Source organism: Carassius auratus, chromosome 27, assembly GCF_003368295.1.
Source record: "Carassius auratus strain Wakin chromosome 27, ASM336829v1, whole genome shotgun sequence".
Classification (NCBI taxonomy): domain Eukaryota; kingdom Metazoa; phylum Chordata; class Actinopteri; order Cypriniformes; family Cyprinidae; genus Carassius; species Carassius auratus.
Window position 1 is genome coordinate 3,191,934 of NC_039269.1, and position 10,059 is coordinate 3,201,992.

General features: G+C 39.5%; 1 protein-coding gene across 1 annotated transcript in view; it reads right to left on the minus strand.

Annotated features, from left to right (window-relative positions):
• The window catches only part of LOC113046232 (neurocan core protein-like), a 53,195-nt gene extending 43,960 nt beyond the window's left edge, over window positions 1-9,235 (minus strand). Inside the window, exon 1 of the mRNA XM_026207176.1 lies at window positions 8,926-9,235. The gene's annotated coding sequence lies outside the window, so the exon portion shown is untranslated. The remainder of the gene's footprint in view (window positions 1-8,925) is intronic.
• Between the last annotated feature and the right edge of the window lie 824 nt (window positions 9,236-10,059).

A 10,059-nucleotide genomic window follows, 5' to 3' on the forward strand; every position in this document is an offset into this window, starting at 1 on the left:
AGAGGTGATGGTCTCGGAGTCGTTGTAAAACGTGGCAGACATGGGTTTGGTGTTCTTCTATGTTCCGGGAGTAGATCAGGATATCGTCTATGTAGACAATGACGAATTGGTGGAGATAATCACGGAATATTTCGTTCATGAAACTCTGGAAGATGGATGGACTGTTAGCAAGCCCATAGGGCATAACCTGATATTCGTAGTGCCCGGCAGGGGTGATGAAGGCAGTCTTCCACTCGTCTCCCTCTCGGATACGGATCAGGTTGTAGGCACTGCGGAGGTCGAGTTTGGTGAACACCTTGGCTTCGCGCAGTTCCTCCAGAGCCGCCGGAACGAGTGGTAACGGGTAGGCGAACTTGACGGTGGCGTCATTTAGCACCCGATAGTCGATGCATGGTCGAAGTCCGCCATCCTTTTTGGGGACGAAGAAAAAACTGGATGCAGCTGGAGATGTGGATGGTCTGATGAACCCCTGATCGAGAGCCTCCTGGATGTATTCCTCCATCGCCACCTGCTCAGGACGGGAGAGTGGATATATTTTCCCATGTGGTAGCTTGGCACCTGGCAGCAGGTCGATACAACAGTCCCAGGGCCGATGAGGCGGTAATCGGGTGGCTTGTTCCTTGCTGAACACATCGGAGTAGGAGGAGTAAAGGGCAGGTCTTCCTATGGAGGTGGAGTGCAATTGAAGGTGCGGTGGCGCAGACTGTGAACTCTGGACTGGTGAACGGTGAATGTGACTCTGGCATTCCGGGTCCCATGCCTGGATTTCCCCTGTGCTCCAGTTGATTTGTGGATTATGTTGGGCCAGCCACGGCCTACCCAGGACGACGTCAACGGTAGCGCGAGGAAGTACGAGGAGGGCCAGTTGCTCCCGGTGTCCGTGGGGCAGAACGAGTTGTAGCTCGTGTGTCCTTCTATTTATTTTGCCACCGCCTAATGGTGATCCCTGGATGGTAGTGATACGGTAAGTGGTCTCATTCTGGATGATGGGAATACGGTGCTTGGTTACGAAGTGCGATGAGATGAAGTTGCTGGCGGCTCCGGAATCCACCAGGACATGGATGGAAAGATTACATGAGTTAATTGTTATCTGGGCTTTGATATGAGGTATGTGAGATACAGATGGGGTAATTGAGACTGTACTCACCATTGGGCGAGGCGGACGGACCGGGCAGGCGTGGATCAGGTGAGTGGCCTCGCCACAGTATAAACACAGCCGCTCCTGGATGCGGCGCCTCCGTTCAGAGGCATCTAGGCGGTAGGAGTCGGTGATCATGGGTTCCTCCTGGTCTCGTTGGGGCGAGGGCGTTCTGGCCGATGGAGAGATGGCATATGAAGCCGGGGAGGCACAAGCCGAGAGGTGCTGAGCAACATTTATTGTCTTTCTAATGAATGTCTCTAGACTGACATTATCGTCGTAAATGACCATTTGCTTTCTGATCTGGGGTTTTAAACCTTTACGGTATGCAGCTAGTAGGGCAGTTTGGTTCCAACCACTGGTGGCGGCTAATGTCCGGAAACGGAGAGTGTAGTCGTGTATTTCAGCGGCTCCCTGCCGGAGATTTAAGAGTTCATCATGGGTTGAGAGAGGAGTTAGAGCCACCCCGAACACTTCCTGGAGGTGGGTGACGAAGGCGTCGAATGAGGATAGAACTGGACTTTGGGAGCTCCAAAGAGCCTCTGCCCATTGTAGCGCTCGTCCGGTGAGAAGAGAGATCACAAAGGCGACTTTGGTGGCCTCATTGGGGAATTTACAGGTATTTGCGTTGACGAACAGTGAGCACTGCAGAATAAACCCACTGCAGCCACTCGGTTCACCCGTATAGCACGTGGGACGTGCAAGGGGCGTGCTGCTGGTGGCGGAAGCACCGGTTTCGGTGGGTGGTGAAACTGACTGTAGTACTTGGCGGAGGGCAGTCACCATTTCGGTGAACGGGTCCGGAGCCGCTCCCTGAGCTGCAGCGTTAACATCCATGGGAGATATGAAGTTCTGTTTTTGGGGCTGGAATCCTGTCACATCCACACAAGGAGAGGAGAAGACGGGTAAGTATTTTCGTGAAGCTTTATTAGCATAGCACTTTAACAGAGCAGGTAAGTGTGGTCACAGACGGTGAATCTTCAAGCACTGATCAACTGGTGAGTTCAGGTGCAGAGCTAAGCCAGTACAACAAAGAGTCACTTCCCTTAATCGCTGTGTCTGAATCTCCACAGAGTCACAATTACGGTCCACAAGGAGCAGGCAGAAGATCCACAAAGAGCGTCCATGTAATCTTGATTCCAGCCCGGTGAGTGAGTGAGTGAGGTGAGTATTTAAAGGTGTGGTGATTGCTGGTGCAGGTGCAGGTAATTAGTATTCAGGTGACGGTTCACGTGGGCGGTGCATGGGAGATTGAGTGGATGGTGACTGGCAATGGTGACTGGGGCTGAGGGAACGAGCTGAGGGTGTGACAATATTATTAGGGTAAGATTATTATATTGTTATATTTTTTAATTTTATTGAATATTATCATTAAAAATAAATGATTATTGTTTTTTATTTGACCAGTTATTTTAATTTCTTTTCATTAGTAATTTTAAATGAAGAATAAGTGGCATAAAAATTATGCATTTTAAAATATATATGGTTTTACAGGGAAAACAACTGTAATGTTATTATTACAAATATTTATTTCATTATTCAATATTACAAATAAGTGACTTATTTCTAATTTATCATTTTAATTTCTTTTAAATAAAGAGTTAACATTAAAAACTATATGAATTTGAAAAAAAAATGTTTTAGAAGGGAAAATATATTTTTTATTATTATTACATAATATTATTAAAAATAAGTTTCCATTATTTGTATCAATTATGTGAATTAATTTTCCAATAATTTATTTAAATAATTAATTTCAAATAATTGAATAAATTTTAAATAGGGAACAACTGGCACTAAAAATGATACATTAAAGATGCAAAAAATAATAGACACTATTTTTTTCTATTCGATCTGACCCTTTTTTATTCATGCAAACTAATATATTCAGGCTGATTTAGTTATTATCAATCATTTGGAATAGAACAGGTGAATGTACATGTTAACCAACAAAACAATTGTACAGTGATAATTTCCAAATTGCTTCTTTATAATTTTAATTATCAAATTTGCACTGTAATTGCAGGAGAGAAACATGTCACTGTGGTGTAAAGCACAAATCCTGTCACATTGTATCAAGCCAAACACGCTAAAAGGTGCTTCATATCAGCGTCTGTCTGAGAAAACAGATGATAAACACAAAGAAATGGAGAGCCTTCCTTTGTTTGACTGTTTCTCTCTCTCTCTCTCTCTCTCTTTCTTTAACTGCCCATTACACGTCTATTGAGGACGGCCGAGGGGGGCTGGGAAAGACCTCCTGCAGACCCACAGCGCGACAGAAGATGTACAATTAAAGAGAGAGATGCTGGAGAATAATAGCAGGTTTCTTTTCCTGTGAGAGGGGTATTTACATTAGTGAAAGGCATTCAAATTGCAAGTTAAAGACCTCCAAGGATAATGATTTGTTTCAGTGCAATGCTTTTCCCTGACCCAAGATCTCTGGCTTTGAGGAAATTTACATTATCCTCAACTAAAAATAACAATTATATTATTATTTTCTAAAGATGATGCAAAAAACAAGTCATTCTGAAAAAAGAAAAAAAAATCACACATTTTTTTCTGGTTCTATGCAAGTCAAATATGTTTAGAGTACATTAGATTACATCAACATCAAGTTTCAACCATGCAAATCCCACCATAAAGGCCTGAATAATAGCAATAGTGATGCTTGACTTAGCAAACATTAAACACAATAAACATCAGTCTCAGCTCAGCAGATAATAGAAATGAAGATCTGACATGTAAATATACTGTATGTTATTCATGCAAATACATTAGCAAGACAAAAGCATTACAGAAGCCCCAGGAACAGTCATTAATATTCCCACTAACACATTGTCTGAGTGTAAACAGTGTCTGGAGCAGGATTTAGTCATGAGACAGCAGTGAGTGAATCAGGAGCTGTCCAGTGCTGAAACACACTCACAATACATTACTTAAAATAAAATATAGAAATTGTTAGATTTTGCTAGATTTGGCTGAACACTATTTTGGGTGGCTCAGCAAAATACTAGATTTCTCTTAAACATAACATAACATAAGTAAGCTTGACCAAAGTTCTTGTGGGGAGCAGAAATTATTGAAGGTAGCAGTTCTTCAGCAGTGATTTTGTCTGTGAGATCAGACCTTTATACCTGGTAACAAACGTGCTACAAACAATACAACAACACCCCAATGATAGTGTAACCTCATGATGACCTTAGAGGATCTCTGCCATGGAGAACCCGTGATGCATTGACCTAATGCTGACCTAATGAGCTAATTGCATGAGCCATTTGGGCCACACTTTTGTAAACTGTTTAAGTTGATTGCATCTGAGACACAGTCACAATGTAAATGCATCTGACTAAAGATACACACAATCTTATTTTTTACATGCATTAAAAATGGTTTACAAGCATTAAAAAGACTGAAGAAGCTTAACAAGGAGAATTCAAAGACTAACACTAAATTAGCTTATGAAAATGTATGCATTATATACTAGATGTATAAAAATAATGAATGCATAGGATTTTATAGAGAATCTTTTAATTCTGGTGGGAGTTTTACTAGCTCTTGTGCTGCATGCATGCTTATGATGAAAACGACAAAAATATGGTTTATGTAGCACTTACATATGATATGCGTGAATAAAATTCTTGCTGCTAATAAAAAGCAGTTTCTCCTAGACGATAATGAGGTTAAAGGGCGGCCAATGGAGCCGTTTGCTGAAGTCTCCTGCTCTCAAATGCTCCTCCTCTAGAGCTGTGCATTAGCTCAACTGTGTTTTAAACTCTTGACCAAATTCTGCCTTAAAATGCTGCCTGACTCATTCGTTTTCTGCTTGTAGTTTCTGGACAAAAATCTGAGACAAACCCAACTTTTAAATGAAGTTTGCATCAGAATCAGTCTGAGTAATACACATTTCCTCTTAGACTGCGGCATATTTATATGAACATCTTAAATGTTTTTTTGCAGCTATGCAGTTGCCAGGGCATTGCTACATTATGCAGTAGTTAGGTTGATATGTGTGGTTTCCAGTGCATTGCTATATAGTTGCAAGTGCATTGTGGGTAGTTGCCAGGGTTTTTCAATGCAGTTGTTAGGATGTTGTGGGCAGTTGTGTGTGGCTTCTAACGAGTTGCTATGCAGTTTCTAGTGCACTGTCAGGGATTGCCACATCGTTATACATTTTTTGTAGTAAACATGTTCATCAGTTCAGCAGGCATTAATGCCTCACATATCTTCTTAAAAATTGAAAAAATCTTCCAAATAGAGTTTCACACCCTGAAATTATTTTTAAATGTGCATTTCAAAACTGCTCTTTTTTTTACATCAAACGAATGAATAAAATGGCCTTGAAGCTAATAAAAGTATCTCATTCAGGTTGCATACGTTCATACATAAGATGCATGGTTGAATCCAATAACAAATAACATCCGAAATTAAACCTTGAGCAGCATTTTGTGTTTTTTTTTGTTTTTTGTTTTTTTGCTGCTGTTGTTGTTGTTGTTGTTTTTGTTTGTTTTTGTGCAGCCTGTCCTCTTTTGCTTTCACTGTATGGAAAAAGCAGCGTGAACATTCTTTAAAACATCTCCTTTTGTGTTCAGCAAAAGAAAAGAAACTCAAATTGATTAAGAGCACATGAGGGTGGATTCATCCCTTCAGGAGTGTATGCATAATAAAATAACCACCAAATAAAGTTGAAAGGTTCTAAAAGAGCCGTGTTTCTTTCGGCATGTGTCTGGCGGGCTTCCAGAGACCCTCCCGTGAACTCACACACATCCAGACACAATTAATTCTGCATGAGACTGAAGAAGCGTGTCTTGTGTTCCTGAGGCGCTTGTGTGTTTGCACACAAGGTTACAAGTGTTTGTTTCTCAGATTTTTACCTTTTCTGAAACAAATGCATTTTTTGAATATTTGCTTGCACACCACTATCAAGATGTTTAGTTGCAAATGTATGTGCATGTGTGGTTCAGTTTAGATATGTTGAACCTCATCTACGTTCCACTGCAGTGAGTAGCAGTATAAACCAACCGATACAGCAAAGAGTTTAAACTCAGACTAGCAGCGTGCTATTTAAAAAAACATCACGTCCACATCACTTCATTTGCTGCTGATCCATGAAGATGAAGGACTTCACGCACATACACTGAAGGCAAACACTGAGAACCATGTCTTAAACACTTCTACGCTCAATAACCAACCGATACAGAACAAAGAAAAAATCACAATGAAGCTATGAATTTTAGACACTTTAGGTAAAATCAAATATATTACAATACAGAAAACCATTCAAAAATGTACATAATTATTATTATCATTTTCTATTGATTTTTAAATTAAAATCAATATACTGCAAATGCTTCCCAACACATATACCACAATGATTTGTTAAATATTTAAAAATGTAAAATATATTTTAAAAAATTGCATACTGCAAATGGGAATTGTATTTATTTTTCCATGGAAATAGTGTCATAATGCTGCAACATCATAATCTAAATGGCATCTTGGTGCAGAATTCTATTTATCATTTCTTTCTTTTAATTTTGGAGTGAAACATGATCTATATTGATATGGACTGAATAGAACATAGACTCAGAAAATGTTTTCAATGCTCACATAGACACTGTGTGTGTAAGAGAGTGTCATAAAGTGGTTATAATGGGGAATAAGAGCCTCTGATATTGAGTTGAGCTGCTTTTTGACCAGACTGGTTCTTAAGGAGAACAAAGAGATAGAAACCATTGTCTTTGTTATAACTTCAATTATATGCACAGGCTTAATTTTTTATTATCATGCCAATAAAGCTGCTTTGAAATTGGATTCTGATTATGTGTTAGTAAAAGAAAGAGGGATTCGTTCTGCATCGATCAGATTTGTGATCTATACATATCACCTGATTTCTCTGACCCGTTCACCCTCTGTTCCCTTCACCCCTAAAACACCATCTCATTATCATACTCCAATAAATCCAACACCATTAATCCTCTTATTTTCACCCTAACCTCTCATCATCCCTGTAGACCCGTGATTAAACCCAAAAACCACAAATTGCAGACGATCCCAGAGGAAATGCTGATGGAGAATCCCGGCAGCTGTCTGAGTGGCCCGTGATAATGATGTCACAGCACCGCGGTCAGTGTGTCGTACAGGTCTGAAGAGCCTCTACGCGGTCGGTGGGGTTGTGAAGATGAATGACGGGATGAATAATAAATGCCTGCAGCTGCTGGGGACTTTTTGATCTCCAGCAACTTCAGTACAGCTGCCACAGGGAACGAGATCTTAGTGTACACCTCTCGTCAAGAACCGCAGCTGCCTGTCGAGCACACTTACTAATGCACACCGACACTGATATCTCTCTTCTGCTACAAAGGAGCAGCGAGAGCATTCATAAGCTGATATTTACAGCAGTACCCTGTTCGTATGTACAAGCCAACGGCTTCAGGAATCAGCAGATCAGAGCAGGAACTATTTCTGATTTGATTTGACTCTTAAAAACATTACAACACAAAGCATGTTTTTAAGTAAGATTTTTATGGTGAATCACTGCTTGCATTCTTCAGTATCTTTACTGCAATGGTGGGATTTTGACATTTATTTTATTCTTTCTGCACTTCTCTTTTGCTCTAGCTTGTATACTATTTTTATTACATTTACATTCATGCATTTAGCAGATGCTTTAATCCAAGATAAGAAGCATCTTATGCACTGATTTGAACTTAAATACTTGCATGCAATCTTTTTGCAGCATCTTGCAATGCACAGAGCATACATCTTTTGCATTGATTTCCTTTGTTCAATATCTTGTGACTTGCGATGTTAGTGGGATTTCTTATAATAACTTTTACTGCATTATTTATCTGTCAACTCTCTTCTGCATTTCACTTCTGCTCTAGCTTGTGTACTAATCAATCTTATGACATTTATGCATTTAGTAGAAGCTTTTATCCAAAACAACCTGCAAATCAACGTCTCATTGTGTGATTTTAACTTGCATGCATTATTTGTGCAGTCTCTTTCAACTTGCAATGCAGTGGTGAGTTTTTGGCATTTTCTAATACTTCGACTGAACCATTATATATTTCTGTGTTTTTACTGTGTTTCAGTTCTTATTTCATTTTATTTTAATGGTTATATGTATGCATTTAGAAGGTGCTTATCCAAAGAGTCTCACAAATAAGGAAATCTCTTATACTATGATTTTAATTTAATATTTACATGCATTCTTTGTTTAATATCTTGCAACTTGCAATGCAGTAGATGGATGCTTTTATGCAAAGCAACCTGCAAAAAGAAATATCTTATACTATGATTAACTTAAGAAAATATTTACATGCATTCTATGCATTCTTTGTTTTATTTTGCCATTACCTAAAACTTTTACTGCATTGTTCTATATTATGCATACTGTTATGGCTATTTTTATAAAATGCTTAATGTATCTATCCTTGAATAAAACCCTCTGCAGCATTAAACGTAAATATATACAACATCAATCAGGATTTCTTGTGACTTATTCAGATGTCTAAAGTATTTCCAAAAATCTCCCACAAAGACGATGCACTAATATTCACTACCATTGCACATTTGTGCAGATGCTGAAACAGAACCAGATTTTCATATTCAGACAATCAAATCACAAAAGATTACATGCTGCTCAAACGATCTGGATGCGATTACAGACATCTAGACGGTTAAATCGGATTTGAAAGATCCACTAAATCAGACATCCATCCACCAAAACCTCTACTGCTACATTAATCCGCAACTAACAGTTAATGAAAAGGTTTCCTTTTTACCCGGAGTCGTTCACGTTGTCAGAGCTGAGAGCACGAGTCCACACCGGCCGACCGACTGAAGATCAGCTGAGAACCGGTGCCTCTGGCGGAGAAAGAGCCGAGCCGAGCCGAGCCGAGCCGAACCGAGTCTGCTGGAACTTCAGTCACGTGAAATTAAATGAACTACACGAAAGAAGCTGTGATTGCCCTCGAACAGTTTGTGACGGTAAAGCAATGACAAGCACCGGCTCATCCGCGGAGAAACGGGCACAAGAGAGACGCGCAGATTATCCCCGGTCTCTCCGCAGCGGAGCCTCCGTCTACTGAGAGATCAGAAACAAAAGCGTGTGATGGAGAAGAAGAGAGGAGCACAGCCCTCCACAAAACCCCCTCCCGGACCTGAGAGAGAGAGAGAGAGAGAGAGAGAGACATACCGATCCTCTTTAATATTAATATTTAATATGCCCCTTTATATATATATATATATATATATATATATATATATATATATATATATATATATATATATATATATATATATATATATATATATATATATATATATATATATATATATAGGTGCTGGTCATATAATTAGAATATCATCAAAAAGTTGATTTATTTCACCAATTCCATTCAAAAAGTGAAACTTGAATATTATATTAATTTATTACACACAGACGGATATATTTCACATGTTTATTTCTTTTAATTTTGATGATTATAACTTACAACTAAGAAAAATCCCAGAAAATTTGAATATTGTGAAAAGATTCAATATTGAAGACACCTGGTGCCAGACTCTAATCAGCTAATTATCTCAAAACACCTGCAAAGGCCTTTAAATGGTCTCTCAGTCTATTTCTGTAGGATACACAATCATGGGCAAGACTGCTGACCTGACAGTTGTCCAAAAGACGACCATTGGCACCTTGCACCAGGAGGGCAAGACACAAAATGTCATTGTAAAAGAGGCTGGCTGTTCACAGAAGCACATTAATAGAGAGGTGATGGGGAGGAAAACATGTGGTAGAAAAAAGTATATAAGCAATAGGGATAACCGCACCCTGGAGAGGATTGTGAAACAAAACCCATTCAAAAATGTGGGGGAGATTCACAAAGAGTGGACTGCAGCTGGAGCCAGTGCTTCAAGAA